This window comes from Schistocerca americana, chromosome 8 (genome assembly GCF_021461395.2).
Source record: "Schistocerca americana isolate TAMUIC-IGC-003095 chromosome 8, iqSchAmer2.1, whole genome shotgun sequence".
NCBI classification, from domain to species: Eukaryota; Metazoa; Arthropoda; class Insecta; order Orthoptera; family Acrididae; genus Schistocerca; species Schistocerca americana.
In genome coordinates, this window is record NC_060126.1 from 95,419,288 (window position 1) to 95,441,467 (window position 22,180).

The following is a 22,180-nucleotide window of genomic DNA, read 5'->3' on the forward strand; positions in this document are numbered from 1 at the left end:
ATAATTGTGTATTCGAGACGCTAGCTGCGTCTTCCTCGGTAGTATAGTGGTTAGTATCCCCGCCTGTCACGCGGGAGACCGGGGTTCGATTCCCCGCCGGGGAGGCACATCCGATTTTTAATTGCTGCTCTTTCACTCGCCGAACTTAGTGTAGGACGTTTGCGGCTACTTGCACCATATCTCTCGCACACAGGCACCTGTTTACATCGCATCCTCGGTAGTATAGTGGTTAGTATCCCCGCCTGTCACGCGGGAGACCGGGGTTCGATTCCCCGCCGGGGAGATGCGATTTTTATCTCACAAACCTGTTCGAGTGTTGCGCGTATGGGGGTCGTAAGAGCATTAACTTTGCGATCAAGGAGTGTAGTTGGTGCAAAATCTTAAAAAATGCTACATCTTAGGAAGTGGTTCTCGCATTCTTCACACTTCAGAATTACTGGGTTTGCTGTTAACGCTGAATCAAGGCACCCCAGCCGACGCTGTGGGCGTAATAATCGAGCTCGACACAGTCTGCAAAAGAAATAATTTTAGCAGAGCGTGGTTTCGATCCACGGACCTCTGGGTTATGGGCCCAGCACGCTTCCACTGCGCCACTCTGCTGGCTGGGGTTGCGCTGGCTCTTCGCCACGTGACGTGGGACACTTGGAAAGCGTTGTCTGCGTCGCTTTCACACGCCTGTACTTAATTGCGTATCATCTCCCACAGCTCTCAGCTTGACTTGTCTCGACTTTGCTCGACTGACGCTACGCTGACGCTTGCAGGCTGCGATATTTACCACGATTGACTCGACATGCAGCTGCGAGATGCACAGGAGTAACAAAGCACTCCGCGATGCGTCGACATACGAAATCCACTGCCCAGCTACGCGTCGGCAACCAACAAAATGCCGACCCTGCCAGGATTCGAACCTGGAATCTTCTGATCCGTAGTCAGACGCGTTATCCGTTGCGCCACAGGGCCAGTGGCAGCATTTCTTTCTACGAGGCAAGTGCAATTGGCGAAGAAACGTGTTCTCCATGGCTGAGCAAGCTCCCAAGGAAGGTACCTCTCGTCCAGCTGCGTGGCCGCAGTGCGCCTGCAGAGCTTAGAGCTTGCCACACATCTGCTCTCGCTGCTCGACAGGTAGCAGAAGGCAAGGCGCGCGTTTTCCCGCGTTTTCTCGACGACCAGAGCCGGTTGATGTGCATGTCAGCGTAGCATATGAAACAAGAATAGCACGAAGCATTGGTAGTCAGGTGCCAAAGTCGCAGTATGGCATCAGGTGGCGATCGTATGTTTCTGTGGCCACCACTGGTTTGCAGCAAAGTGAATACCGCTAACTGAGAACACTGTGTCGTAGCCCCAGTGGCGCAATTGGTTAGCGCACGGTACTTATAAGGCAGTAGCCGTGAGCAATGCCGGGGTTGTGAGTTCGAGCCTCACCTGGGGCATACTTTTATTTCTTAGCAGCTGTCTCTGACAGCAACAGGAGGCTAGGTTTGAGATGTATCAGCTATTTGAGTAACATAATTGTGTATTCGAGACGCTAGCTGCGTCTTCCTCGGTAGTATAGTGGTTAGTATCCCCGCCTGTCACGCGGGAGACCGGGGTTCGATTCCCCGCCGGGGAGGCACATCCGATTTTTAATTGCTGCTCTTTCACTCGCCGAACTTAGTGTAGGACGTTTGCGGCTACTTGCACCATATCTCTCGCACACAGGCACCTGTTTACATCGCATCCTCGGTAGTATAGTGGTTAGTATCCCCGCCTGTCACGCGGGAGACCGGGGTTCGATTCCCCGCCGGGGAGATGCGATTTTTATCTCACAAACCTGTTCGAGTGTTGCGCGTATGGGGGTCGTAAGAGCATTAACTTTGCGATCAAGGAGTGTAGTTGGTGCAAAATCTTAAAAAATGCTACATCTTAGGAAGTGGTTCTCGCATTCTTCACACTTCAGAATTACTGGGTTTGCTGTTAACGCTGAATCAAGGCACCCCAGCCGACGCTGTGGGCGTAATAATCGAGCTCGACACAGTCTGCAAAAGAAATAATTTTAGCAGAGCGTGGTTTCGATCCACGGACCTCTGGGTTATGGGCCCAGCACGCTTCCACTGCGCCACTCTGCTGGCTGGGGTTGCGCTGGCTCTTCGCCACGTGACGTGGGACACTTGGAAAGCGTTGTCTGCGTCGCTTTCACACGCCTGTACTTAATTGCGTATCATCTCCCACAGCTCTCAGCTTGACTTGTCTCGACTTTGCTCGACTGACGCTACGCTGACGCTTGCAGGCTGCGATATTTACCACGATTGACTCGACATGCAGCTGCGAGATGCACAGGAGTAACAAAGCACTCCGCGATGCGTCGACATACGAAATCCACTGCCCAGCTACGCGTCGGCAACCAACAAAATGCCGACCCTGCCAGGATTCGAACCTGGAATCTTCTGATCCGTAGTCAGACGCGTTATCCGTTGCGCCACAGGGCCAGTGGCAGCATTTCTTTCTACGAGGCAAGTGCAATTGGCGAAGAAACGTGTTCTCCATGGCTGAGCAAGCTCCCAAGGAAGGTACCTCTCGTCCAGCTGCGTGGCCGCAGTGCGCCTGCAGAGCTTAGAGCTTGCCACACATCTGCTCTCGCTGCTCGACAGGTAGCAGAAGGCAAGGCGCGCGTTTTCCCGCGTTTTCTCGACGACCAGAGCCGGTTGATGTGCATGTCAGCGTAGCATATGAAACAAGAATAGCACGAAGCATTGGTAGTCAGGTGCCAAAGTCGCAGTATGGCATCAGGTGGCGATCGTATGTTTCTGTGGCCACCACTGGTTTGCAGCAAAGTGAATACCGCTAACTGAGAACACTGTGTCGTAGCCCCAGTGGCGCAATTGGTTAGCGCACGGTACTTATAAGGCAGTAGCCGTGAGCAATGCCGGGGTTGTGAGTTCGAGCCTCACCTGGGGCATACTTTTATTTCTTAGCAGCTGTCTCTGACAGCAACAGGAGGCTAGGTTTGAGATGTATCAGCTATTTGAGTAACATAATTGTGTATTCGAGACGCTAGCTGCGTCTTCCTCGGTAGTATAGTGGTTAGTATCCCCGCCTGTCACGCGGGAGACCGGGGTTCGATTCCCCGCCGGGGAGGCACATCCGATTTTTAATTGCTGCTCTTTCACTCGCCGAACTTAGTGTAGGACGTTTGCGGCTACTTGCACCATATCTCTCGCACACAGGCACCTGTTTACATCGCATCCTCGGTAGTATAGTGGTTAGTATCCCCGCCTGTCACGCGGGAGACCGTGGTTCGATTCCCCGCCGGGGAGATGCGATTTTTATCTCACAAACCTGTTCGAGTGTTGCGCGTATGGGGGTCGTAAGAGCATTAACTTTGCGATCAAGGAGTGTAGTTGGTGCAAAATCTTAAAAAATGCTACATCTTAGGAAGTGGTTCTCGCATTCTTCACACTTCAGAATTACTGGGTTTGCTGTTAACGCTGAATCAAGGCACCCCAGCCGACGCTGTGGGCGTAATAATCGAGCTCGACACAGTCTGCAAAAGAAATAATTTTAGCAGAGCGTGGTTTCGATCCACGGACCTCTGGGTTATGGGCCCAGCACGCTTCCACTGCGCCACTCTGCTGGCTGGGGTTGCGCTGGCTCTTCGCCACGTGACGTGGGACACTTGGAAAGCGTTGTCTGCGTCGCTTTCACACGCCTGTACTTAATTGCGTATCATCTCCCACAGCTCTCAGCTTGACTTGTCTCGACTTTGCTCGACTGACGCTACGCTGACGCTTGCAGGCTGCGATATTTACCACGATTGACTCGACATGCAGCTGCGAGATGCACAGGAGTAACAAAGCACTCCGCGATGCGTCGACATACGAAATCCACTGCCCAGCTACGCGTCGGCAACCAACAAAATGCCGACCCTGCCAGGATTCGAACCTGGAATCTTCTGATCCGTAGTCAGACGCGTTATCCGTTGCGCCACAGGGCCAGTGGCAGCATTTCTTTCTACGAGGCAAGTGCAATTGGCGAAGAAACGTGTTCTCCATGGCTGAGCAAGCTCCCAAGGAAGGTACCTCTCGTCCAGCTGCGTGGCCGCAGTGCGCCTGCAGAGCTTAGAGCTTGCCACACATCTGCTCTCGCTGCTCGACAGGTAGCAGAAGGCAAGGCGCGCGTTTTCCCGCGTTTTCTCGACGACCAGAGCCGGTTGATGTGCATGTCAGCGTAGCATATGAAACAAGAATAGCACGAAGCATTGGTAGTCAGGTGCCAAAGTCGCAGTATGGCATCAGGTGGCGATCGTATGTTTCTGTGGCCACCACTGGTTTGCAGCAAAGTGAATACCGCTAACTGAGAACACTGTGTCGTAGCCCCAGTGGCGCAATTGGTTAGCGCACGGTACTTATAAGGCAGTAGCCGTGAGCAATGCCGGGGTTGTGAGTTCGAGCCTCACCTGGGGCATACTTTTATTTCTTAGCAGCTGTCTCTGACAGCAACAGGAGGCTAGGTTTGAGATGTATCAGCTATTTGAGTAACATAATTGTGTATTCGAGACGCTAGCTGCGTCTTCCTCGGTAGTATAGTGGTTAGTATCCCCGCCTGTCACGCGGGAGACCGGGGTTCGATTCCCCGCCGGGGAGGCACATCCGATTTTTAATTGCTGCTCTTTCACTCGCCGAACTTAGTGTAGGACGTTTGCGGCTACTTGCACCATATCTCTCGCACACAGGCACCTGTTTACATCGCATCCTCGGTAGTATAGTGGTTAGTATCCCCGCCTGTCACGCGGGAGACCGGGGTTCGATTCCCCGCCGGGGAGATGCGATTTTTATCTCACAAACCTGTTCGAGTGTTGCGCGTATGGGGGTCGTAAGAGCATTAACTTTGCGATCAAGGAGTGTAGTTGGTGCAAAATCTTAAAAAATGCTACATCTTAGGAAGTGGTTCTCGCATTCTTCACACTTCAGAATTACTGGGTTTGCTGTTAACGCTGAATCAAGGCACCCCAGCCGACGCTGTGGGCGTAATAATCGAGCTCGACACAGTCTGCAAAAGAAATAATTTTAGCAGAGCGTGGTTTCGATCCACGGACCTCTGGGTTATGGGCCCAGCACGCTTCCACTGCGCCACTCTGCTGGCTGGGGTTGCGCTGGCTCTTCGCCACGTGACGTGGGACACTTGGAAAGCGTTGTCTGCGTCGCTTTCACACGCCTGTACTTAATTGCGTATCATCTCCCACAGCTCTCAGCTTGACTTGTCTCGACTTTGCTCGACTGACGCTACGCTGACGCTTGCAGGCTGCGATATTTACCACGATTGACTCGACATGCAGCTGCGAGATGCACAGGAGTAACAAAGCACTCCGCGATGCGTCGACATACGAAATCCACTGCCCAGCTACGCGTCGGCAACCAACAAAATGCCGACCCTGCCAGGATTCGAACCTGGAATCTTCTGATCCGTAGTCAGACGCGTTATCCGTTGCGCCACAGGGCCAGTGGCAGCATTTCTTTCTACGAGGCAAGTGCAATTGGCGAAGAAACGTGTTCTCCATGGCTGAGCAAGCTCCCAAGGAAGGTACCTCTCGTCCAGCTGCGTGGCCGCAGTGCGCCTGCAGAGCTTAGAGCTTGCCACACATCTGCTCTCGCTGCTCGACAGGTAGCAGAAGGCAAGGCGCGCGTTTTCCCGCGTTTTCTCGACGACCAGAGCCGGTTGATGTGCATGTCAGCGTAGCATATGAAACAAGAATAGCACGAAGCATTGGTAGTCAGGTGCCAAAGTCGCAGTATGGCATCAGGTGGCGATCGTATGTTTCTGTGGCCACCACTGGTTTGCAGCAAAGTGAATACCGCTAACTGAGAACACTGTGTCGTAGCCCCAGTGGCGCAATTGGTTAGCGCACGGTACTTATAAGGCAGTAGCCGTGAGCAATGCCGGGGTTGTGAGTTCGAGCCTCACCTGGGGCATACTTTTATTTCTTAGCAGCTGTCTCTGACAGCAACAGGAGGCTAGGTTTGAGATGTATCAGCTATTTGAGTAACATAATTGTGTATTCGAGACGCTAGCTGCGTCTTCCTCGGTAGTATAGTGGTTAGTATCCCCGCCTGTCACGCGGGAGACCGGGGTTCGATTCCCCGCCGGGGAGGCACATCCGATTTTTAATTGCTGCTCTTTCACTCGCCGAACTTAGTGTAGGACGTTTGCGGCTACTTGCACCATATCTCTCGCACACAGGCACCTGTTTACATCGCATCCTCGGTAGTATAGTGGTTAGTATCCCCGCCTGTCACGCGGGAGACCGGGGTTCGATTCCCCGCCGGGGAGATGCGATTTTTATCTCACAAACCTGTTCGAGTGTTGCGCGTATGGGGGTCGTAAGAGCATTAACTTTGCGATCAAGGAGTGTAGTTGGTGCAAAATCTTAAAAAATGCTACATCTTAGGAAGTGGTTCTCGCATTCTTCACACTTCAGAATTACTGGGTTTGCTGTTAACGCTGAATCAAGGCACCCCAGCCGACGCTGTGGGCGTAATAATCGAGCTCGACACAGTCTGCAAAAGAAATAATTTTAGCAGAGCGTGGTTTCGATCCACGGACCTCTGGGTTATGGGCCCAGCACGCTTCCACTGCGCCACTCTGCTGGCTGGGGTTGCGCTGGCTCTTCGCCACGTGACGTGGGACACTTGGAAAGCGTTGTCTGCGTCGCTTTCACACGCCTGTACTTAATTGCGTATCATCTCCCACAGCTCTCAGCTTGACTTGTCTCGACTTTGCTCGACTGACGCTACGCTGACGCTTGCAGGCTGCGATATTTACCACGATTGACTCGACATGCAGCTGCGAGATGCACAGGAGTAACAAAGCACTCCGCGATGCGTCGACATACGAAATCCACTGCCCAGCTACGCGTCGGCAACCAACAAAATGCCGACCCTGCCAGGATTCGAACCTGGAATCTTCTGATCCGTAGTCAGACGCGTTATCCGTTGCGCCACAGGGCCAGTGGCAGCATTTCTTTCTACGAGGCAAGTGCAATTGGCGAAGAAACGTGTTCTCCATGGCTGAGCAAGCTCCCAAGGAAGGTACCTCTCGTCCAGCTGCGTGGCCGCAGTGCGCCTGCAGAGCTTAGAGCTTGCCACACATCTGCTCTCGCTGCTCGACAGGTAGCAGAAGGCAAGGCGCGCGTTTTCCCGCGTTTTCTCGACGACCAGAGCCGGTTGATGTGCATGTCAGCGTAGCATATGAAACAAGAATAGCACGAAGCATTGGTAGTCAGGTGCCAAAGTCGCAGTATGGCATCAGGTGGCGATCGTATGTTTCTGTGGCCACCACTGGTTTGCAGCAAAGTGAATACCGCTAACTGAGAACACTGTGTCGTAGCCCCAGTGGCGCAATTGGTTAGCGCACGGTACTTATAAGGCAGTAGCCGTGAGCAATGCCGGGGTTGTGAGTTCGAGCCTCACCTGGGGCATACTTTTATTTCTTAGCAGCTGTCTCTGACAGCAACAGGAGGCTAGGTTTGAGATGTATCAGCTATTTGAGTAACATAATTGTGTATTCGAGACGCTAGCTGCGTCTTCCTCGGTAGTATAGTGGTTAGTATCCCCGCCTGTCACGCGGGAGACCGGGGTTCGATTCCCCGCCGGGGAGGCACATCCGATTTTTAATTGCTGCTCTTTCACTCGCCGAACTTAGTGTAGGACGTTTGCGGCTACTTGCACCATATCTCTCGCACACAGGCACCTGTTTACATCGCATCCTCGGTAGTATAGTGGTTAGTATCCCCGCCTGTCACGCGGGAGACCGGGGTTCGATTCCCCGCCGGGGAGATGCGATTTTTATCTCACAAACCTGTTCGAGTGTTGCGCGTATGGGGGTCGTAAGAGCATTAACTTTGCGATCAAGGAGTGTAGTTGGTGCAAAATCTTAAAAAATGCTACATCTTAGGAAGTGGTTCTCGCATTCTTCACACTTCAGAATTACTGGGTTTGCTGTTAACGCTGAATCAAGGCACCCCAGCCGACGCTGTGGGCGTAATAATCGAGCTCGACACAGTCTGCAAAAGAAATAATTTTAGCAGAGCGTGGTTTCGATCCACGGACCTCTGGGTTATGGGCCCAGCACGCTTCCACTGCGCCACTCTGCTGGCTGGGGTTGCGCTGGCTCTTCGCCACGTGACGTGGGACACTTGGAAAGCGTTGTCTGCGTCGCTTTCACACGCCTGTACTTAATTGCGTATCATCTCCCACAGCTCTCAGCTTGACTTGTCTCGACTTTGCTCGACTGACGCTACGCTGACGCTTGCAGGCTGCGATATTTACCACGATTGACTCGACATGCAGCTGCGAGATGCACAGGAGTAACAAAGCACTCCGCGATGCGTCGACATACGAAATCCACTGCCCAGCTACGCGTCGGCAACCAACAAAATGCCGACCCTGCCAGGATTCGAACCTGGAATCTTCTGATCCGTAGTCAGACGCGTTATCCGTTGCGCCACAGGGCCAGTGGCAGCATTTCTTTCTACGAGGCAAGTGCAATTGGCGAAGAAACGTGTTCTCCATGGCTGAGCAAGCTCCCAAGGAAGGTACCTCTCGTCCAGCTGCGTGGCCGCAGTGCGCCTGCAGAGCTTAGAGCTTGCCACACATCTGCTCTCGCTGCTCGACAGGTAGCAGAAGGCAAGGCGCGCGTTTTCCCGCGTTTTCTCGACGACCAGAGCCGGTTGATGTGCATGTCAGCGTAGCATATGAAACAAGAATAGCACGAAGCATTGGTAGTCAGGTGCCAAAGTCGCAGTATGGCATCAGGTGGCGATCGTATGTTTCTGTGGCCACCACTGGTTTGCAGCAAAGTGAATACCGCTAACTGAGAACACTGTGTCGTAGCCCCAGTGGCGCAATTGGTTAGCGCACGGTACTTATGAGGCAGTAGCCGTGAGCAATGCCGGGGTTGTGAGTTCGAGCCTCACCTGGGGCATACTTTTATTTCTTAGCAGCTGTCTCTGACAGCAACAGGAGGCTAGGTTTGAGATGTATCAGCTATTTGAGTAACATAATTGTGTATTCGAGACGCTAGCTGCGTCTTCCTCGGTAGTATAGTGGTTAGTATCCCCGCCTGTCACGCGGGAGACCGGGGTTCGATTCCCCGCCGGGGAGGCACATCCGATTTTTAATTGCTGCTCTTTCACTCGCCGAACTTAGTGTAGGACGTTTGCGGCTACTTGCACCATATCTCTCGCACACAGGCACCTGTTTACATCGCATCCTCGGTAGTATAGTGGTTAGTATCCCCGCCTGTCACGCGGGAGACCGGGGTTCGATTCCCCGCCGGGGAGATGCGATTTTTATCTCACAAACCTGTTCGAGTGTTGCGCGTATGGGGGTCGTAAGAGCATTAACTTTGCGATCAAGGAGTGTAGTTGGTGCAAAATCTTAAAAAATGCTACATCTTAGGAAGTGGTTCTCGCATTCTTCACACTTCAGAATTACTGGGTTTGCTGTTAACGCTGAATCAAGGCACCCCAGCCGACGCTGTGGGCGTAATAATCGAGCTCGACACAGTCTGCAAAAGAAATAATTTTAGCAGAGCGTGGTTTCGATCCACGGACCTCTGGGTTATGGGCCCAGCACGCTTCCACTGCGCCACTCTGCTGGCTGGGGTTGCGCTGGCTCTTCGCCACGTGACGTGGGACACTTGGAAAGCGTTGTCTGCGTCGCTTTCACACGCCTGTACTTAATTGCGTATCATCTCCCACAGCTCTCAGCTTGACTTGTCTCGACTTTGCTCGACTGACGCTACGCTGACGCTTGCAGGCTGCGATATTTACCACGATTGACTCGACATGCAGCTGCGAGATGCACAGGAGTAACAAAGCACTCCGCGATGCGTCGACATACGAAATCCACTGCCCAGCTACGCGTCGGCAACCAACAAAATGCCGACCCTGCCAGGATTCGAACCTGGAATCTTCTGATCCGTAGTCAGACGCGTTATCCGTTGCGCCACAGGGCCAGTGGCAGCATTTCTTTCTACGAGGCAAGTGCAATTGGCGAAGAAACGTGTTCTCCATGGCTGAGCAAGCTCCCAAGGAAGGTACCTCTCGTCCAGCTGCGTGGCCGCAGTGCGCCTGCAGAGCTTAGAGCTTGCCACACATCTGCTCTCGCTGCTCGACAGGTAGCAGAAGGCAAGGCGCGCGTTTTCCCGCGTTTTCTCGACGACCAGAGCCGGTTGATGTGCATGTCAGCGTAGCATATGAAACAAGAATAGCACGAAGCATTGGTAGTCAGGTGCCAAAGTCGCAGTATGGCATCAGGTGGCGATCGTATGTTTCTGTGGCCACCACTGGTTTGCAGCAAAGTGAATACCGCTAACTGAGAACACTGTGTCGTAGCCCCAGTGGCGCAATTGGTTAGCGCACGGTACTTATAAGGCAGTAGCCGTGAGCAATGCCGGGGTTGTGAGTTCGAGCCTCACCTGGGGCATACTTTTATTTCTTAGCAGCTGTCTCTGACAGCAACAGGAGGCTAGGTTTGAGATGTATCAGCTATTTGAGTAACATAATTGTGTATTCGAGACGCTAGCTGCGTCTTCCTCGGTAGTATAGTGGTTAGTATCCCCGCCTGTCACGCGGGAGACCGGGGTTCGATTCCCCGCCGGGGAGGCACATCCGATTTTTAATTGCTGCTCTTTCACTCGCCGAACTTAGTGTAGGACGTTTGCGGCTACTTGCACCATATCTCTCGCACACAGGCACCTGTTTACATCGCATCCTCGGTAGTATAGTGGTTAGTATCCCCGCCTGTCACGCGGGAGACCGGGGTTCGATTCCCCGCCGGGGAGATGCGATTTTTATCTCACAAACCTGTTCGAGTGTTGCGCGTATGGGGGTCGTAAGAGCATTAACTTTGCGATCAAGGAGTGTAGTTGGTGCAAAATCTTAAAAAATGCTACATCTTAGGAAGTGGTTCTCGCATTCTTCACACTTCAGAATTACTGGGTTTGCTGTTAACGCTGAATCAAGGCACCCCAGCCGACGCTGTGGGCGTAATAATCGAGCTCGACACAGTCTGCAAAAGAAATAATTTTAGCAGAGCGTGGTTTCGATCCACGGACCTCTGGGTTATGGGCCCAGCACGCTTCCACTGCGCCACTCTGCTGGCTGGGGTTGCGCTGGCTCTTCGCCACGTGACGTGGGACACTTGGAAAGCGTTGTCTGCGTCGCTTTCACACGCCTGTACTTAATTGCGTATCATCTCCCACAGCTCTCAGCTTGACTTGTCTCGACTTTGCTCGACTGACGCTACGCTGACGCTTGCAGGCTGCGATATTTACCACGATTGACTCGACATGCAGCTGCGAGATGCACAGGAGTAACAAAGCACTCCGCGATGCGTCGACATACGAAATCCACTGCCCAGCTACGCGTCGGCAACCAACAAAATGCCGACCCTGCCAGGATTCGAACCTGGAATCTTCTGATCCGTAGTCAGACGCGTTATCCGTTGCGCCACAGGGCCAGTGGCAGCATTTCTTTCTACGAGGCAAGTGCAATTGGCGAAGAAACGTGTTCTCCATGGCTGAGCAAGCTCCCAAGGAAGGTACCTCTCGTCCAGCTGCGTGGCCGCAGTGCGCCTGCAGAGCTTAGAGCTTGCCACACATCTGCTCTCGCTGCTCGACAGGTAGCAGAAGGCAAGGCGCGCGTTTTCCCGCGTTTTCTCGACGACCAGAGCCGGTTGATGTGCATGTCAGCGTAGCATATGAAACAAGAATAGCACGAAGCATTGGTAGTCAGGTGCCAAAGTCGCAGTATGGCATCAGGTGGCGATCGTATGTTTCTGTGGCCACCACTGGTTTGCAGCAAAGTGAATACCGCTAACTGAGAACACTGTGTCGTAGCCCCAGTGGCGCAATTGGTTAGCGCACGGTACTTATGAGGCAGTAGCCGTGAGCAATGCCGGGGTTGTGAGTTCGAGCCTCACCTGGGGCATACTTTTATTTCTTAGCAGCTGTCTCTGACAGCAACAGGAGGCTAGGTTTGAGATGTATCAGCTATTTGAGTAACATAATTGTGTATTCGAGACGCTAGCTGCGTCTTCCTCGGTAGTATAGTGGTTAGTATCCCCGCCTGTCACGCGGGAGACCGGGGTTCGATTCCCCGCCGGGGAGGCACATCCGATTTTTAATTGCTGCTCTTTCACTCGCCGAACTTAGTGTAGGACGTTTGCGGCTACTTGCACCATATCTCTCGCACACAGGCACCTGTTTACATCGCATCCTCGGTAGTATAGTGGTTAGTATCCCCGCCTGTCACGCGGGAGACCGGGGTTCGATTCCCCGCCGGGGAGATGCGATTTTTATCTCACAAACCTGTTCGAGTGTTGCGCGTATGGGGGTCGTAAGAGCATTAACTTTGCGATCAAGGAGTGTAGTTGGTGCAAAATCTTAAAAAATGCTACATCTTAGGAAGTGGTTCTCGCATTCTTCACACTTCAGAATTACTGGGTTTGCTGTTAACGCTGAATCAAGGCACCCCAGCCGACGCTGTGGACGTAATAATCGAGCTCGACACAGTCTGCAAAAGAAATAATTTTAGCAGAGCGTGGTTTCGATCCACGGACCTCTGGGTTATGGGCCCAGCACGCTTCCACTGCGCCACTCTGCTGGCTGGGGTTGCGCTGGCTCTTCGCCACGTGACGTGGGACACTTGGAAAGCGTTGTCTGCGTCGCTTTCACACGCCTGTACTTAATTGCGTATCATCTCCCACAGCTCTCAGCTTGACTTGTCTCGACTTTGCTCGACTGACGCTACGCTGACGCTTGCAGGCTGCGATATTTACCACGATTGACTCGACATGCAGCTGCGAGATGCACAGGAGTAACAAAGCACTCCGCGATGCGTCGATATACGAAATCCACTGCCCAGCTACGCGTCGGCAACCAACAAAATGCCGACCCTGCCAGGATTCGAACCTGGAATCTTCTGATCCGTAGTCAGACGCGTTATCCGTTGCGCCACAGGGCCAGTGGCAGCATTTCTTTCTACGAGGCAAGTGCAATTGGCGAAGAAACGTGTTCTCCATGGCTGAGCAAGCTCCCAAGGAAGGTACCTCTCGTCCAGCTGCGTGGCCGCAGTGCGCCTGCAGAGCTTAGAGCTTGCCACACATCTGCTCTCGCTGCTCGACAGGTAGCAGAAGGCAAGGCGCGCGTTTTCCCGCGTTTTCTCGACGACCAGAGCCGGTTGATGTGCATGTCAGCGTAGCATATGAAACAAGAATAGCACGAAGCATTGGTAGTCAGGTGCCAAAGTCGCAGTATGGCATCAGGTGGCGATCGTATGTTTCTGTGGCCACCACTGGTTTGCAGCAAAGTGAATACCGCTAACTGAGAACACTGTGTCGTAGCCCCAGTGGCGCAATTGGTTAGCGCACGGTACTTATAAGGCAGTAGCCGTGAGCAATGCCGGGGTTGTGAGTTCGAGCCTCACCTGGGGCATACTTTTATTTCTTAGCAGCTGTCTCTGACAGCAACAGGAGGCTAGGTTTGAGATGTATCAGCTATTTGAGTAACATAATTGTGTATTCGAGACGCTAGCTGCGTCTTCCTCGGTAGTATAGTGGTTAGTATCCCCGCCTGTCACGCGGGAGACCGGGGTTCGATTCCCCGCCGGGGAGGCACATCCGATTTTTAATTGCTGCTCTTTCACTCGCCGAACTTAGTGTAGGACGTTTGCGGCTACTTGCACCATATCTCTCGCACACAGGCACCTGTTTACATCGCATCCTCGGTAGTATAGTGGTTAGTATCCCCGCCTGTCACGCGGGAGACCGGGGTTCGATTCCCCGCCGGGGAGATGCGATTTTTATCTCACAAACCTGTTCGAGTGTTGCGCGTATGGGGGTCGTAAGAGCATTAACTTTGCGATCAAGGAGTGTAGTTGGTGCAAAATCTTAAAAAATGCTACATCTTAGGAAGTGGTTCTCGCATTCTTCACACTTCAGAATTACTGGGTTTGCTGTTAACGCTGAATCAAGGCACCCCAGCCGACGCTGTGGGCGTAATAATCGAGCTCGACACAGTCTGCAAAAGAAATAATTTTAGCAGAGCGTGGTTTCGATCCACGGACCTCTGGGTTATGGGCCCAGCACGCTTCCACTGCGCCACTCTGCTGGCTGGGGTTGCGCTGGCTCTTCGCCACGTGACGTGGGACACTTGGAAAGCGTTGTCTGCGTCGCTTTCACACGCCTGTACTTAATTGCGTATCATCTCCCACAGCTCTCAGCTTGACTTGTCTCGACTTTGCTCGACTGACGCTACGCTGACGCTTGCAGGCTGCGATATTTACCACGATTGACTCGACATGCAGCTGCGAGATGCACAGGAGTAACAAAGCACTCCGCGATGCGTCGACATACGAAATCCACTGCCCAGCTACGCGTCGGCAACCAACAAAATGCCGACCCTGCCAGGATTCGAACCTGGAATCTTCTGATCCGTAGTCAGACGCGTTATCCGTTGCGCCACAGGGCCAGTGGCAGCATTTCTTTCTACGAGGCAAGTGCAATTGGCGAAGAAACGTGTTCTCCATGGCTGAGCAAGCTCCCAAGGAAGGTACCTCTCGTCCAGCTGCGTGGCCGCAGTGCGCCTGCAGAGCTTAGAGCTTGCCACACATCTGCTCTCGCTGCTCGACAGGTAGCAGAAGGCAAGGCGCGCGTTTTCCCGCGTTTTCTCGACGACCAGAGCCGGTTGATGTGCATGTCAGCGTAGCATATGAAACAAGAATAGCACGAAGCATTGGTAGTCAGGTGCCAAAGTCGCAGTATGGCATCAGGTGGCGATCGTATGTTTCTGTGGCCACCACTGGTTTGCAGCAAAGTGAATACCGCTAACTGAGAACACTGTGTCGTAGCCCCAGTGGCGCAATTGGTTAGCGCACGGTACTTATAAGGCAGTAGCCGTGAGCAATGCCGGGGTTGTGAGTTCGAGCCTCACCTGGGGCATACTTTTATTTCTTAGCAGCTGTCTCTGACAGCAACAGGAGGCTAGGTTTGAGATGTATCAGCTATTTGAGTAACATAATTGTGTATTCGAGACGCTAGCTGCGTCTTCCTCGGTAGTATAGTGGTTAGTATCCCCGCCTGTCACGCGGGAGACCGGGGTTCGATTCCCCGCCGGGGAGGCACATCCGATTTTTAATTGCTGCTCTTTCACTCGCCGAACTTAGTGTAGGACGTTTGCGGCTACTTGCACCATATCTCTCGCACACAGGCACCTGTTTACATCGCATCCTCGGTAGTATAGTGGTTAGTATCCCCGCCTGTCACGCGGGAGACCGGGGTTCGATTCCCCGCCGGGGAGATGCGATTTTTATCTCACAAACCTGTTCGAGTGTTGCGCGTATGGGGGTCGTAAGAGCATTAACTTTGCGATCAAGGAGTGTAGTTGGTGCAAAATCTTAAAAAATGCTACATCTTAGGAAGTGGTTCTCGCATTCTTCACACTTCAGAATTACTGGGTTTGCTGTTAACGCTGAATCAAGGCACCCCAGCCGACGCTGTGGACGTAATAATCGAGCTCGACACAGTCTGCAAAAGAAATAATTTTAGCAGAGCGTGGTTTCGATCCACGGACCTCTGGGTTATGGGCCCAGCACGCTTCCACTGCGCCACTCTGCTGGCTGGGGTTGCGCTGGCTCTTCGCCACGTGACGTGGGACACTTGGAAAGCGTTGTCTGCGTCGCTTTCACACGCCTGTACTTAATTGCGTATCATCTCCCACAGCTCTCAGCTTGACTTGTCTCGACTTTGCTCGACTGACGCTACGCTGACGCTTGCAGGCTGCGATATTTACCACGATTGACTCGACATGCAGCTGCGAGATGCACAGGAGTAACAAAGCACTCCGCGATGCGTCGACATACGAAATCCACTGCCCAGCTACGCGTCGGCAACCAACAAAATGCCGACCCTGCCAGGATTCGAACCTGGAATCTTCTGATCCGTAGTCAGACGCGTTATCCGTTGCGCCACAGGGCCAGTGGCAGCATTTCTTTCTACGAGGCAAGTGCAATTGGCGAAGAAACGTGTTCTCCATGGCTGAGCAAGCTCCCAAGGAAGGTACCTCTCGTCCAGCTGCGTGGCCGCAGTGCGCCTGCAGAGCTTAGAGCTTGCCACACATCTGCTCTCGCTGCTCGACAGGTAGCAGAAGGCAAGGCGCGCGTTTTCCCGCGTTTTCTCGACGACCAGAGCCGGTTGATGTGCATGTCAGCGTAGCATATGAAACAAGAATAGCACGAAGCATTGGTAGTCAGGTGCCAAAGTCGCAGTATGGCATCAGGTGGCGATCGTATGTTTCTGTGGCCACCACTGGTTTGCAGCAAAGTGAATACCGCTAACTGAGAACACTGTGTCGTAGCCCCAGTGGCGCAATTGGTTAGCGCACGGTACTTATAAGGCAGTAGCCGTGAGCAATGCCGGGGTTGTGAGTTCGAGCCTCACCTGGGGCATACTTTTATTTCTTAGCAGCTGTCTCTGACAGCAACAGGAGGCTAGGTTTGAGATGTATCAGCTATTTGAGTAACATAATTGTGTATTCGAGACGCTAGCTGCGTCTTCCTCGGTAGTATAGTGGTTAGTATCCCCGCCTGTCACGCGGGAGACCGGGGTTCGATTCCCCGCCGGGGAGGCACATCCGATTTTTAATTGCTGCTCTTTCACTCGCCGAACTTAGTGTAGGACGTTTGCGGCTACTTGCACCATATCTCTCGCACACAGGCACCTGTTTACATCGCATCCTCGGTAGTATAGTGGTTAGTATCCCCGCCTGTCACGCGGGAGACCGGGGTTCGATTCCCCGCCGGGGAGATGCGATTTTTATCTCACAAACCTGTTCGAGTGTTGCGCGTATGGGGGTCGTAAGAGCATTAACTTTGCGATCAAGGAGTGTAGTTGGTGCAAAATCTTAAAAAATGCTACATCTTAGGAAGTGGTTCTCGCATTCTTCACACTTCAGAATTACTGGGTTTGCTGTTAACGCTGAATCAAGGCACCCCAGCCGACGCTGTGGACGTAATAATCGAGCTCGACACAGTCTGCAAAAGAAATAATTTTAGCAGAGCGTGGTTTCGATCCACGGACCTCTGGGTTATGGGCCCAGCACGCTTCCACTGCGCCACTCTGCTGGCTGGGGTTGCGCTGGCTCTTCGCCACGTGACGTGGGACACTTGGAAAGCGTTGTCTGCGTCGCTTTCACACGCCTGTACTTAATTGCGTATCATCTCCCACAGCTCTCAGCTTGACTTGTCTCGACTTTGCTCGACTGACGCTACGCTGACGCTTGCAGGCTGCGATATTTACCACGATTGACTCGACATGCAGCTGCGAGATGCACAGGAGTAACAAAGCACTCCGCGATGCGTCGACATACGAAATCCACTGCCCAGCTACGCGTCGGCAACCAACAAAATGCCGACCCTGCCAGGATTCGAACCTGGAATCTTCTGATCCGTAGTCAGACGCGTTATCCGTTGCGCCACAGGGCCAGTGGCAGCATTTCTTTCTACGAGGCAAGTGCAATTGGCGAAGAAACGTGTTCTCCATGGCTGAGCAAGCTCCCAAGGAAGGTACCTCTCGTCCAGCTGCGTGGCCGCAGTGCGCCTGCAGAGCTTAGAGCTTGCCACACATCTGCTCTCGCTGCTCGACAGGTAGCAGAAGGCAAGGCGCGCGTTTTCCCGCGTTTTCTCGACGACCAGAGCCGGTTGATGTGCATGTCAGCGTAGCATATGAAACAAGAATAGCACGAAGCATTGGTAGTCAGGTGCCAAAGTCGCAGTATGGCATCAGGTGGCGATCGTATGTTTCTGTGGCCACCACTGGTTTGCAGCAAAGTGAATACCGCTAACTGAGAACACTGTGTCGTAGCCCCAGTGGCGCAATTGGTTAGCGCACGGTACTTATAAGGCAGTAGCCGTGAGCAATGCCGGGGTTGTGAGTTCGAGCCTCACCTGGGGCATACTTTTATTTCTTAGCAGCTGTCTCTGACAGCAACAGGAGGCTAGGTTTGAGATGTATCAGCTATTTGAGTAACATAATTGTGTATTCGAGACGCTAGCTGCGTCTTCCTCGGTAGTATAGTGGTTAGTATCCCCGCCTGTCACGCGGGAGACCGGGGTTCGATTCCCCGCCGGGGAGGCACATCCGATTTTTAATTGCTGCTCTTTCACTCGCCGAACTTAGTGTAGGACGTTTGCGGCTACTTGCACCATATCTCTCGCACACAGGCACCTGTTTACATCGCATCCTCGGTAGTATAGTGGTTAGTATCCCCGCCTGTCACGCGGGAGACCGGGGTTCGATTCCCCGCCGGGGAGATGCGATTTTTATCTCACAAACCTGTTCGAGTGTTGCGCGTATGGGGGTCGTAAGAGCATTAACTTTGCGATCAAGGAGTGTAGTTGGTGCAAAATCTTAAAAAATGCTACATCTTAGGAAGTGGTTCTCGCATTCTTCACACTTCAGAATTACTGGGTTTGCTGTTAACGCTGAATCAAGGCACCCCAGCCGACGCTGTGGGCGTAATAATCGAGCTCGACACAGTCTGCAAAAGAAATAATTTTAGCAGAGCGTGGTTTCGATCCACGGACCTCTGGGTTATGGGCCCAGCACGCTTCCACTGCGCCACTCTGCTGGCTGGGGTTGCGCTGGCTCTTCGCCACGTGACGTGGGACACTTGGAAAGCGTTGTCTGCGTCGCTTTCACACGCCTGTACTTAATTGCGTATCATCTCCCACAGCTCTCAGCTTGACTTGTCTCGACTTTGCTCGACTGACGCTACGCTGACGCTTGCAGGCTGCGATATTTACCACGATTGACTCGACATGCAGCTGCGAGATGCACAGGAGTAACAAAGCACTCCGCGATGCGTCGACATACGAAATCCACTGCCCAGCTACGCGTCGGCAACCAACAAAATGCCGACCCTGCCAGGATTCGAACCTGGAATCTTCTGATCCGTAGTCAGACGCGTTATCCGTTGCGCCACAGGGCCAGTGGCAGCATTTCTTTCTACGAGGCAAGTGCAATTGGCGAAGAAACGTGTTCTCCATGGCTGAGCAAGCTCCCAAGGAAGGTACCTCTCGTCCAGCTGCGTGGCCGCAGTGCGCCTGCAGAGCTTAGAGCTTGCCACACATCTGCTCTCGCTGCTCGACAGGTAGCAGAAGGCAAGGCGCGCGTTTTCCCGCGTTTTCTCGACGACCAGAGCCGGTTGATGTGCATGTCAGCGTAGCATATGAAACAAGAATAGCACGAAGCATTGGTAGTCAGGTGCCAAAGTCGCAGTATGGCATCAGGTGGCGATCGTATGTTTCTGTGGCCACCACTGGTTTGCAGCAAAGTGAATACCGCTAACTGAGAACACTGTGTCGTAGCCCCAGTGGCGCAATTGGTTAGCGCACGGTACTTATAAGGCAGTAGCCGTGAGCAATGCCGGGGTTGTGAGTTCGAGCCTCACCTGGGGCATACTTTTATTTCTTAGCAGCTGTCTCTGACAGCAACAGGAGGCTAGGTTTGAGATGTATCAGCTATTTGAGTAACATAATTGTGTATTCGAGACGCTAGCTGCGTCTTCCTCGGTAGTATAGTGGTTAGTATCCCCGCCTGTCACGCGGGAGACCGGGGTTCGATTCCCCGCCGGGGAGGCACATCCGATTTTTAATTGCTGCTCTTTCACTCGCCGAACTTAGTGTAGGACGTTTGCGGCTACTTGCACCATATCTCTCGCACACAGGCACCTGTTTACATCGCATCCTCGGTAGTATAGTGGTTAGTATCCCCGCCTGTCACGCGGGAGACCGGGGTTCGATTCCCCGCCGGGGAGATGCGATTTTTATCTCACAAACCTGTTCGAGTGTTGCGCGTATGGGGGTCGTAAGAGCATTAACTTTGCGATCAAGGAGTGTAGTTGGTGCAAAATCTTAAAAAATGCTACATCTTAGGAAGTGGTTCTCGCATTCTTCACACTTCAGAATTACTGGGTTTGCTGTTAACGCTGAATCAAGGCACCCCAGCCGACGCTGTGGACGTAATAATCGAGCTCGACACAGTCTGCAAAAGAAATAATTTTAGCAGAGCGTGGTTTCGATCCACGGACCTCTGGGTTATGGGCCCAGCACGCTTCCACTGCGCCACTCTGCTGGCTGGGGTTGCGCTGGCTCTTCGCCACGTGACGTGGGACACTTGGAAAGCGTTGTCTGCGTCGCTTTCACACGCCTGTACTTAATTGCGTATCATCTCCCACAGCTCTCAGCTTGACTTGTCTCGACTTTGCTCGACTGACGCTACGCTGACGCTTGCAGGCTGCGATATTTACCACGATTGACTCGACATGCAGCTGCGAGATGCACAGGAGTAACAAAGCACTCCGCGATGCGTCGACATACGAAATCCACTGCCCAGCTACGCGTCGGCAACCAACAAAATGCCGACCCTGCCAGGATTCGAACCTGGAATCTTCTGATCCGTAGTCAGACGCGTTATCCGTTGCGCCACAGGGCCAGTGGCAGCATTTCTTTCTACGAGGCAAGTGCAATTGGCGAAGAAACGTGTTCTCCATGGCTGAGCAAGCTCCCAAGGAAGGTACCTCTCGTCCAGCTGCGTGGCCGCAGTGCGCCTGCAGAGCTTAGAGCTTGCCACACATCTGCTCTCGCTGCTCGACAGGTAGCAGAAGGCAAGGCGCGCGTTTTCCCGCGTTTTCTCGACGACCAGAGCCGGTTGATGTGCATGTCAGCGTAGCATATGAAACAAGAATAGCACGAAGCATTGGTAGTCAGGTGCCAAAGTCGCAGTATGGCATCAGGTGGCGATCGTATGTTTCTGTGGCCACCACTGGTTTGCAGCAAAGTGAATACCGCTAACTGAGAACACTGTGTCGTAGCCCCAGTGGCGCAATTGGTTAGCGCACGGTACTTATAAGGCAGTAGCCGTGAGCAATGCCGGGGTTGTGAGTTCGAGCCTCACCTGGGGCATACTTTTATTTCTTAGCAGCTGTCTCTGACAGCAACAGGAGGCTAGGTTTGAGATGTATCAGCTATTTGAGTAACATAATTGTGTATTCGAGACGCTAGCTGCGTCTTCCTCGGTAGTGTAGTGGTTAGTATCCCCGCCTGTCACGCGGGAGACCGGGGTTCGATTCCCCGCCGGGGAGGCACATCCGATTTTTAATTGCTGCTCTTTCACTCGCCGAACTTAGTGTAGGACGTTTGCGGCTACTTGCACCATATCTCTCGCACACAGGCACCTGTTTACATCGCATCCTCGGTAGTATAGTGGTTAGTATCCCCGCCTGTCACGCGGGAGACCGGGGTTCGATTCCCCGCCGGGGAGATGCGATTTTTATCTCACAAACCTGTTCGAGTGTTGCGCGTATGGGGGTCGTAAGAGCATTAACTTTGCGATCAAGGAGTGTAGTTGGTGCAAAATCTTAAAAAATGCTACATCTTAGGAAGTGGTTCTCGCATTCTTCACACTTCAGAATTACTGGGTTTGCTGTTAACGCTGAATCAAGGCACCCCAGCCGACGCTGTGGACGTAATAATCGAGCTCGACACAGTCTGCAAAAGAAATAATTTTAGCAGAGCGTGGTTTCGATCCACGGACCTCTGGGTTATGGGCCCAGCACGCTTCCACTGCGCCACTCTGCTGGCTGGGGTTGCGCTGGCTCTTCGCCACGTGACGTGGGACACTTGGAAAGCGTTGTCTGCGTCGCTTTCACACGCCTGTACTTAATTGCGTATCATCTCCCACAGCTCTCAGCTTGACTTGTCTCGACTTTGCTCGACTGACGCTACGCTGACGCTTGCAGGCTGCGATATTTACCACGATTGACTCGACATGCAGCTGCGAGATGCACAGGAGTAACAAAGCACTCCGCGATGCGTCGACATACGAAATCCACTGCCCAGCTACGCGTCGGCAACCAACAAAATGCCGACCCTGCCAGGATTCGAACCTGGAATCTTCTGATCCGTAGTCAGACGCGTTATCCGTTGCGCCACAGGGCCAGTGGCAGCATTTCTTTCTACGAGGCAAGTGCAATTGGCGAAGAAACGTGTTCTCCATGGCTGAGCAAGCTCCCAAGGAAGGTACCTCTCGTCCAGCTGCGTGGCCGCAGTGCGCCTGCAGAGCTTAGAGCTTGCCACACATCTGCTCTC

The 22,180-nt window shown here is 53.0% G+C and overlaps 74 non-coding genes across 74 annotated transcripts; 44 read left to right on the forward strand and 30 right to left on the reverse strand.

The window, feature by feature from the left end:
* Nucleotides 1-32: 32 nt before the first annotated feature.
* Nucleotides 33-104, forward strand: Trnad-guc. Its single transcript has one exon. It is a non-coding gene; the product is annotated as a tRNA-Asp (tRNA).
* Nucleotides 105-211: 107 nt separating this feature from the next.
* Nucleotides 212-283, forward strand: Trnad-guc. The gene has a single exon. It is a non-coding gene; the product is annotated as a tRNA-Asp (tRNA).
* Nucleotides 284-528: 245 nt separating this feature from the next.
* Trnam-cau lies at nucleotides 529-600 on the reverse strand. Its single transcript has one exon. It is a non-coding gene; the product is annotated as a tRNA-Met (tRNA).
* Nucleotides 601-887: 287 nt separating this feature from the next.
* Trnar-acg lies at nucleotides 888-960 on the reverse strand. Its single transcript has one exon. It is a non-coding gene; the product is annotated as a tRNA-Arg (tRNA).
* Nucleotides 961-1,338: 378 nt separating this feature from the next.
* Trnai-uau lies at nucleotides 1,339-1,430 on the forward strand. The gene is given in 2 exon segments: nucleotides 1,339-1,376; nucleotides 1,395-1,430. It is a non-coding gene; the product is annotated as a tRNA-Ile (tRNA).
* Nucleotides 1,431-1,537: 107 nt separating this feature from the next.
* Trnad-guc lies at nucleotides 1,538-1,609 on the forward strand. Its single transcript has one exon. It is a non-coding gene; the product is annotated as a tRNA-Asp (tRNA).
* Nucleotides 1,610-1,716: 107 nt separating this feature from the next.
* Trnad-guc lies at nucleotides 1,717-1,788 on the forward strand. Its single transcript has one exon. It is a non-coding gene; the product is annotated as a tRNA-Asp (tRNA).
* Nucleotides 1,789-2,033: 245 nt separating this feature from the next.
* Nucleotides 2,034-2,105, reverse strand: Trnam-cau. The gene has a single exon. It is a non-coding gene; the product is annotated as a tRNA-Met (tRNA).
* A 287-nt stretch (nucleotides 2,106-2,392) lies between these two features.
* On the reverse strand, nucleotides 2,393-2,465 carry Trnar-acg. Its single transcript has one exon. It is a non-coding gene; the product is annotated as a tRNA-Arg (tRNA).
* Nucleotides 2,466-2,843: 378 nt separating this feature from the next.
* Trnai-uau lies at nucleotides 2,844-2,935 on the forward strand. Its single transcript is given in 2 exon segments — nucleotides 2,844-2,881; nucleotides 2,900-2,935. It is a non-coding gene; the product is annotated as a tRNA-Ile (tRNA).
* A 107-nt stretch (nucleotides 2,936-3,042) lies between these two features.
* Nucleotides 3,043-3,114, forward strand: Trnad-guc. The gene has a single exon. It is a non-coding gene; the product is annotated as a tRNA-Asp (tRNA).
* A 107-nt stretch (nucleotides 3,115-3,221) lies between these two features.
* Trnad-guc lies at nucleotides 3,222-3,293 on the forward strand. The gene has a single exon. It is a non-coding gene; the product is annotated as a tRNA-Asp (tRNA).
* Nucleotides 3,294-3,538: 245 nt separating this feature from the next.
* On the reverse strand, nucleotides 3,539-3,610 carry Trnam-cau. Its single transcript has one exon. It is a non-coding gene; the product is annotated as a tRNA-Met (tRNA).
* A 287-nt stretch (nucleotides 3,611-3,897) lies between these two features.
* Trnar-acg lies at nucleotides 3,898-3,970 on the reverse strand. Its single transcript has one exon. It is a non-coding gene; the product is annotated as a tRNA-Arg (tRNA).
* Nucleotides 3,971-4,348: 378 nt separating this feature from the next.
* Trnai-uau lies at nucleotides 4,349-4,440 on the forward strand. Its single transcript is given in 2 exon segments — nucleotides 4,349-4,386; nucleotides 4,405-4,440. It is a non-coding gene; the product is annotated as a tRNA-Ile (tRNA).
* A 107-nt stretch (nucleotides 4,441-4,547) lies between these two features.
* Trnad-guc lies at nucleotides 4,548-4,619 on the forward strand. The gene has a single exon. It is a non-coding gene; the product is annotated as a tRNA-Asp (tRNA).
* Nucleotides 4,620-4,726: 107 nt separating this feature from the next.
* On the forward strand, nucleotides 4,727-4,798 carry Trnad-guc. Its single transcript has one exon. It is a non-coding gene; the product is annotated as a tRNA-Asp (tRNA).
* Nucleotides 4,799-5,043: 245 nt separating this feature from the next.
* Nucleotides 5,044-5,115, reverse strand: Trnam-cau. The gene has a single exon. It is a non-coding gene; the product is annotated as a tRNA-Met (tRNA).
* A 287-nt stretch (nucleotides 5,116-5,402) lies between these two features.
* Nucleotides 5,403-5,475, reverse strand: Trnar-acg. Its single transcript has one exon. It is a non-coding gene; the product is annotated as a tRNA-Arg (tRNA).
* A 378-nt stretch (nucleotides 5,476-5,853) lies between these two features.
* Trnai-uau lies at nucleotides 5,854-5,945 on the forward strand. The gene is given in 2 exon segments: nucleotides 5,854-5,891; nucleotides 5,910-5,945. It is a non-coding gene; the product is annotated as a tRNA-Ile (tRNA).
* A 107-nt stretch (nucleotides 5,946-6,052) lies between these two features.
* On the forward strand, nucleotides 6,053-6,124 carry Trnad-guc. Its single transcript has one exon. It is a non-coding gene; the product is annotated as a tRNA-Asp (tRNA).
* Nucleotides 6,125-6,231: 107 nt separating this feature from the next.
* On the forward strand, nucleotides 6,232-6,303 carry Trnad-guc. Its single transcript has one exon. It is a non-coding gene; the product is annotated as a tRNA-Asp (tRNA).
* A 245-nt stretch (nucleotides 6,304-6,548) lies between these two features.
* On the reverse strand, nucleotides 6,549-6,620 carry Trnam-cau. The gene has a single exon. It is a non-coding gene; the product is annotated as a tRNA-Met (tRNA).
* A 287-nt stretch (nucleotides 6,621-6,907) lies between these two features.
* On the reverse strand, nucleotides 6,908-6,980 carry Trnar-acg. The gene has a single exon. It is a non-coding gene; the product is annotated as a tRNA-Arg (tRNA).
* A 378-nt stretch (nucleotides 6,981-7,358) lies between these two features.
* Nucleotides 7,359-7,450, forward strand: Trnai-uau. Its single transcript is given in 2 exon segments — nucleotides 7,359-7,396; nucleotides 7,415-7,450. It is a non-coding gene; the product is annotated as a tRNA-Ile (tRNA).
* A 107-nt stretch (nucleotides 7,451-7,557) lies between these two features.
* Trnad-guc lies at nucleotides 7,558-7,629 on the forward strand. Its single transcript has one exon. It is a non-coding gene; the product is annotated as a tRNA-Asp (tRNA).
* Nucleotides 7,630-7,736: 107 nt separating this feature from the next.
* Trnad-guc lies at nucleotides 7,737-7,808 on the forward strand. The gene has a single exon. It is a non-coding gene; the product is annotated as a tRNA-Asp (tRNA).
* A 245-nt stretch (nucleotides 7,809-8,053) lies between these two features.
* On the reverse strand, nucleotides 8,054-8,125 carry Trnam-cau. The gene has a single exon. It is a non-coding gene; the product is annotated as a tRNA-Met (tRNA).
* Nucleotides 8,126-8,412: 287 nt separating this feature from the next.
* Nucleotides 8,413-8,485, reverse strand: Trnar-acg. The gene has a single exon. It is a non-coding gene; the product is annotated as a tRNA-Arg (tRNA).
* A 378-nt stretch (nucleotides 8,486-8,863) lies between these two features.
* On the forward strand, nucleotides 8,864-8,955 carry Trnai-uau. Its single transcript is given in 2 exon segments — nucleotides 8,864-8,901; nucleotides 8,920-8,955. It is a non-coding gene; the product is annotated as a tRNA-Ile (tRNA).
* A 107-nt stretch (nucleotides 8,956-9,062) lies between these two features.
* Nucleotides 9,063-9,134, forward strand: Trnad-guc. Its single transcript has one exon. It is a non-coding gene; the product is annotated as a tRNA-Asp (tRNA).
* A 107-nt stretch (nucleotides 9,135-9,241) lies between these two features.
* On the forward strand, nucleotides 9,242-9,313 carry Trnad-guc. Its single transcript has one exon. It is a non-coding gene; the product is annotated as a tRNA-Asp (tRNA).
* Nucleotides 9,314-9,558: 245 nt separating this feature from the next.
* Nucleotides 9,559-9,630, reverse strand: Trnam-cau. Its single transcript has one exon. It is a non-coding gene; the product is annotated as a tRNA-Met (tRNA).
* Nucleotides 9,631-9,917: 287 nt separating this feature from the next.
* Nucleotides 9,918-9,990, reverse strand: Trnar-acg. The gene has a single exon. It is a non-coding gene; the product is annotated as a tRNA-Arg (tRNA).
* Nucleotides 9,991-10,368: 378 nt separating this feature from the next.
* Nucleotides 10,369-10,460, forward strand: Trnai-uau. Its single transcript is given in 2 exon segments — nucleotides 10,369-10,406; nucleotides 10,425-10,460. It is a non-coding gene; the product is annotated as a tRNA-Ile (tRNA).
* A 107-nt stretch (nucleotides 10,461-10,567) lies between these two features.
* Trnad-guc lies at nucleotides 10,568-10,639 on the forward strand. Its single transcript has one exon. It is a non-coding gene; the product is annotated as a tRNA-Asp (tRNA).
* A 107-nt stretch (nucleotides 10,640-10,746) lies between these two features.
* Nucleotides 10,747-10,818, forward strand: Trnad-guc. Its single transcript has one exon. It is a non-coding gene; the product is annotated as a tRNA-Asp (tRNA).
* A 245-nt stretch (nucleotides 10,819-11,063) lies between these two features.
* Trnam-cau lies at nucleotides 11,064-11,135 on the reverse strand. Its single transcript has one exon. It is a non-coding gene; the product is annotated as a tRNA-Met (tRNA).
* Nucleotides 11,136-11,422: 287 nt separating this feature from the next.
* On the reverse strand, nucleotides 11,423-11,495 carry Trnar-acg. The gene has a single exon. It is a non-coding gene; the product is annotated as a tRNA-Arg (tRNA).
* A 378-nt stretch (nucleotides 11,496-11,873) lies between these two features.
* Nucleotides 11,874-11,965, forward strand: Trnai-uau. Its single transcript is given in 2 exon segments — nucleotides 11,874-11,911; nucleotides 11,930-11,965. It is a non-coding gene; the product is annotated as a tRNA-Ile (tRNA).
* A 107-nt stretch (nucleotides 11,966-12,072) lies between these two features.
* On the forward strand, nucleotides 12,073-12,144 carry Trnad-guc. Its single transcript has one exon. It is a non-coding gene; the product is annotated as a tRNA-Asp (tRNA).
* A 107-nt stretch (nucleotides 12,145-12,251) lies between these two features.
* Trnad-guc lies at nucleotides 12,252-12,323 on the forward strand. The gene has a single exon. It is a non-coding gene; the product is annotated as a tRNA-Asp (tRNA).
* A 245-nt stretch (nucleotides 12,324-12,568) lies between these two features.
* On the reverse strand, nucleotides 12,569-12,640 carry Trnam-cau. Its single transcript has one exon. It is a non-coding gene; the product is annotated as a tRNA-Met (tRNA).
* Nucleotides 12,641-12,927: 287 nt separating this feature from the next.
* Trnar-acg lies at nucleotides 12,928-13,000 on the reverse strand. The gene has a single exon. It is a non-coding gene; the product is annotated as a tRNA-Arg (tRNA).
* Nucleotides 13,001-13,378: 378 nt separating this feature from the next.
* On the forward strand, nucleotides 13,379-13,470 carry Trnai-uau. Its single transcript is given in 2 exon segments — nucleotides 13,379-13,416; nucleotides 13,435-13,470. It is a non-coding gene; the product is annotated as a tRNA-Ile (tRNA).
* Nucleotides 13,471-13,577: 107 nt separating this feature from the next.
* Nucleotides 13,578-13,649, forward strand: Trnad-guc. The gene has a single exon. It is a non-coding gene; the product is annotated as a tRNA-Asp (tRNA).
* A 107-nt stretch (nucleotides 13,650-13,756) lies between these two features.
* Trnad-guc lies at nucleotides 13,757-13,828 on the forward strand. The gene has a single exon. It is a non-coding gene; the product is annotated as a tRNA-Asp (tRNA).
* Nucleotides 13,829-14,073: 245 nt separating this feature from the next.
* Nucleotides 14,074-14,145, reverse strand: Trnam-cau. The gene has a single exon. It is a non-coding gene; the product is annotated as a tRNA-Met (tRNA).
* A 287-nt stretch (nucleotides 14,146-14,432) lies between these two features.
* Nucleotides 14,433-14,505, reverse strand: Trnar-acg. The gene has a single exon. It is a non-coding gene; the product is annotated as a tRNA-Arg (tRNA).
* Nucleotides 14,506-14,883: 378 nt separating this feature from the next.
* On the forward strand, nucleotides 14,884-14,975 carry Trnai-uau. Its single transcript is given in 2 exon segments — nucleotides 14,884-14,921; nucleotides 14,940-14,975. It is a non-coding gene; the product is annotated as a tRNA-Ile (tRNA).
* Nucleotides 14,976-15,082: 107 nt separating this feature from the next.
* On the forward strand, nucleotides 15,083-15,154 carry Trnad-guc. The gene has a single exon. It is a non-coding gene; the product is annotated as a tRNA-Asp (tRNA).
* Nucleotides 15,155-15,261: 107 nt separating this feature from the next.
* Trnad-guc lies at nucleotides 15,262-15,333 on the forward strand. The gene has a single exon. It is a non-coding gene; the product is annotated as a tRNA-Asp (tRNA).
* A 245-nt stretch (nucleotides 15,334-15,578) lies between these two features.
* On the reverse strand, nucleotides 15,579-15,650 carry Trnam-cau. The gene has a single exon. It is a non-coding gene; the product is annotated as a tRNA-Met (tRNA).
* A 287-nt stretch (nucleotides 15,651-15,937) lies between these two features.
* Nucleotides 15,938-16,010, reverse strand: Trnar-acg. The gene has a single exon. It is a non-coding gene; the product is annotated as a tRNA-Arg (tRNA).
* Nucleotides 16,011-16,388: 378 nt separating this feature from the next.
* On the forward strand, nucleotides 16,389-16,480 carry Trnai-uau. Its single transcript is given in 2 exon segments — nucleotides 16,389-16,426; nucleotides 16,445-16,480. It is a non-coding gene; the product is annotated as a tRNA-Ile (tRNA).
* A 107-nt stretch (nucleotides 16,481-16,587) lies between these two features.
* Trnad-guc lies at nucleotides 16,588-16,659 on the forward strand. Its single transcript has one exon. It is a non-coding gene; the product is annotated as a tRNA-Asp (tRNA).
* Nucleotides 16,660-16,766: 107 nt separating this feature from the next.
* Trnad-guc lies at nucleotides 16,767-16,838 on the forward strand. Its single transcript has one exon. It is a non-coding gene; the product is annotated as a tRNA-Asp (tRNA).
* A 245-nt stretch (nucleotides 16,839-17,083) lies between these two features.
* On the reverse strand, nucleotides 17,084-17,155 carry Trnam-cau. The gene has a single exon. It is a non-coding gene; the product is annotated as a tRNA-Met (tRNA).
* Nucleotides 17,156-17,442: 287 nt separating this feature from the next.
* On the reverse strand, nucleotides 17,443-17,515 carry Trnar-acg. The gene has a single exon. It is a non-coding gene; the product is annotated as a tRNA-Arg (tRNA).
* Nucleotides 17,516-17,893: 378 nt separating this feature from the next.
* On the forward strand, nucleotides 17,894-17,985 carry Trnai-uau. The gene is given in 2 exon segments: nucleotides 17,894-17,931; nucleotides 17,950-17,985. It is a non-coding gene; the product is annotated as a tRNA-Ile (tRNA).
* A 107-nt stretch (nucleotides 17,986-18,092) lies between these two features.
* Trnad-guc lies at nucleotides 18,093-18,164 on the forward strand. Its single transcript has one exon. It is a non-coding gene; the product is annotated as a tRNA-Asp (tRNA).
* Nucleotides 18,165-18,271: 107 nt separating this feature from the next.
* Trnad-guc lies at nucleotides 18,272-18,343 on the forward strand. Its single transcript has one exon. It is a non-coding gene; the product is annotated as a tRNA-Asp (tRNA).
* Nucleotides 18,344-18,588: 245 nt separating this feature from the next.
* On the reverse strand, nucleotides 18,589-18,660 carry Trnam-cau. Its single transcript has one exon. It is a non-coding gene; the product is annotated as a tRNA-Met (tRNA).
* A 287-nt stretch (nucleotides 18,661-18,947) lies between these two features.
* On the reverse strand, nucleotides 18,948-19,020 carry Trnar-acg. The gene has a single exon. It is a non-coding gene; the product is annotated as a tRNA-Arg (tRNA).
* A 378-nt stretch (nucleotides 19,021-19,398) lies between these two features.
* Trnai-uau lies at nucleotides 19,399-19,490 on the forward strand. Its single transcript is given in 2 exon segments — nucleotides 19,399-19,436; nucleotides 19,455-19,490. It is a non-coding gene; the product is annotated as a tRNA-Ile (tRNA).
* A 107-nt stretch (nucleotides 19,491-19,597) lies between these two features.
* Nucleotides 19,598-19,669, forward strand: Trnad-guc. The gene has a single exon. It is a non-coding gene; the product is annotated as a tRNA-Asp (tRNA).
* Nucleotides 19,670-19,776: 107 nt separating this feature from the next.
* Nucleotides 19,777-19,848, forward strand: Trnad-guc. The gene has a single exon. It is a non-coding gene; the product is annotated as a tRNA-Asp (tRNA).
* A 245-nt stretch (nucleotides 19,849-20,093) lies between these two features.
* Nucleotides 20,094-20,165, reverse strand: Trnam-cau. Its single transcript has one exon. It is a non-coding gene; the product is annotated as a tRNA-Met (tRNA).
* Nucleotides 20,166-20,452: 287 nt separating this feature from the next.
* On the reverse strand, nucleotides 20,453-20,525 carry Trnar-acg. Its single transcript has one exon. It is a non-coding gene; the product is annotated as a tRNA-Arg (tRNA).
* Nucleotides 20,526-20,903: 378 nt separating this feature from the next.
* Nucleotides 20,904-20,995, forward strand: Trnai-uau. Its single transcript is given in 2 exon segments — nucleotides 20,904-20,941; nucleotides 20,960-20,995. It is a non-coding gene; the product is annotated as a tRNA-Ile (tRNA).
* A 107-nt stretch (nucleotides 20,996-21,102) lies between these two features.
* Trnad-guc lies at nucleotides 21,103-21,174 on the forward strand. The gene has a single exon. It is a non-coding gene; the product is annotated as a tRNA-Asp (tRNA).
* A 107-nt stretch (nucleotides 21,175-21,281) lies between these two features.
* Trnad-guc lies at nucleotides 21,282-21,353 on the forward strand. The gene has a single exon. It is a non-coding gene; the product is annotated as a tRNA-Asp (tRNA).
* A 245-nt stretch (nucleotides 21,354-21,598) lies between these two features.
* On the reverse strand, nucleotides 21,599-21,670 carry Trnam-cau. Its single transcript has one exon. It is a non-coding gene; the product is annotated as a tRNA-Met (tRNA).
* A 287-nt stretch (nucleotides 21,671-21,957) lies between these two features.
* Nucleotides 21,958-22,030, reverse strand: Trnar-acg. Its single transcript has one exon. It is a non-coding gene; the product is annotated as a tRNA-Arg (tRNA).
* Nucleotides 22,031-22,180: the final 150 nt, after the last annotated feature.